The sequence below is a fragment of the Austrofundulus limnaeus genome, unplaced genomic scaffold, assembly GCF_001266775.1.
Source record: "Austrofundulus limnaeus strain Quisiro unplaced genomic scaffold, Austrofundulus_limnaeus-1.0 Scaffold28, whole genome shotgun sequence".
NCBI lineage: Eukaryota > Metazoa > Chordata > Actinopteri > Cyprinodontiformes > Rivulidae > Austrofundulus > Austrofundulus limnaeus.
The window spans coordinates 177,306-179,367 of record NW_013952430.1 but is presented as its reverse complement, the minus strand read 5'-3'; positions in this window follow the sequence as shown (position 1 = coordinate 179,367).

The following is a 2,062-nucleotide window of genomic DNA, read 5'->3' as shown; positions in this document are numbered from 1 at the left end:
CTTCAGGACCCCCTCCCCAAATGGCAGTCGGGGAACGGGATGGGAATAAAGACCCTGACACCCACACCCCCACCCTCAGATGTACTGTTGGTGCGTGTTGTTGTATAGAACAATTAAAAAAGGAAAGAAGAAGAGGCAGAGGCCAGTGGTATTCTTGGTTTTAACATAACTTTATTCTTTCGTAAGTCATTTACAAGTTTTTGATCACTTATAAAATGCATTCAAAGTGCTGCCCATTGTGTTGGATTATCAATGCAACCGTCTTCTCTACTCTTCACACACTGATAGCAACACTGCAGAAGAAATGCTAGCACAGGCTAGCACTGTATATTGTTGATATTATGCAAATTGGTCCAGTTCAAAGCATGTTTAGATTTTAAAACCATTTGAGTTGATATTGGTTAACAGATTGAGAGCTATTAGTAAAGTGAAATCACTTCAACTTGAAACCAGAGGTGTAAAGTAACAAAGTAAAAAATACCTTGTTACTGCACTTCAGTAGAAACCTTGGTTATACAGTAGTAAAGTCATTTGAAAAGTAATAACTCAATTTTCTGTACTTGTACTTTTACTTACTGGGTAAATATCACTTTGAGTTATTTTATACAACTCTGCTTGAAACCTTGTTTTTTCAAAGTTGGTCTTTGTTTATGGCACACTGATATGGCTTTTATTCATACCCCTCTCAAAGTTTTGCCTTTTTGTCCAAAATACGAACATAATTGCGCTCAAAAGAAGTGTCCTTCACCTTGTGGTATGAAAACACAGCTGTCCTGTCCTGAAAAGCTTGTTCTCCTGTGTTTCATTCTGTCTGCGTGGCATGTATGGCCTGATGATTTAGAGTTCTGAAAGAAAGGATGTGCTCCAATCAACAAGGGTCCAAAAGAGGTTAACAGTAGAGAGGCTTGGATTCCTGTAAACTTCAATGGTAATGCTTTCATCTTTAACCATGTGCACCAATCAGTCCAAAAAACAAACAAACACGAGATCGGTGTCCTTGTTGAATTTGATGTTATAAATTAAGTTGATGTATCTGGGGAAAGCTTCAAGATCCTTAGATTAGATTTTGTCTCAGGTATCACCCACATGGTTGAATCAATGGTAGTCAGGGATATCTTCCCATTTCCTCAATGTGGCCACATTTGGTGACACTGGAGATTCAATAGAACTACCATAATCTTGTTTGTAAATATTGTCTATATATAGTATTTGAAATAAGTGGTGGGCTACAACTCTAAAATAGGCTCATCTCCAAAAGCAATCAAACATGTACCAAATTGTATCATGACAGTGTATTTATTAAACAAATGAAAATAATAAAAACAGCATTACAATGCCATGTAGTGTTTTGTTTTTTGTACATAAAGTTTGCCCTTCTGTTACTGAGAAGCAAATTTCTTCATGACTCTGGTTAAAGTCAGGGATGTTTTGACAAGGTTCTTCTCTGTAGAGAGCATGGTCAGTGCAATGAGATGTGATTTTGTACCCGAGGAAAGTCTGGATTGTCTTCAGTGTTTAGAAGCTCCTCTCAGATTCAGCTGTGGTCAGAGGAGATGTGATGAGAACCTTCAGCAGAGTCACAGTCTCTGAAGGTGTCATGCAGATTGTTCTCCATGAAGAGCTGGTACAGAGCCACAGCATCACTGCAGCTTCCGGACTAGATCAGACTTCTTGGTCCAGTTCAGCATTGGATGAGCCTCCATGGTCTTCAGAGCTGCTTCAGAGAACTGTCCTGCAGGAACCTGTCTGGCTGCAGCAGTGTAGCTCTGATCAGATGCTTGTGAATGGCTCAAGAAGGTTTCACAAACTCAAAACAATAAATGCACAAATTTAATTCAATACAGAGATGGCTACAAGTGAGCTTTCTAATATGTATTTAGTATATAGAAAACAATTGTTATTTTAATAGCAACAAAATGTTACACCTCTGGTAAACTATTATATTATATTTTTTATTTTAAAAATGTATTCATTTTATTATAAAACAAAATAAACTATACACAACAGAAAAAAATATGTAAATAAAATGAAAGGCAGCAGAAAGAAGAAAAATACATTCTGT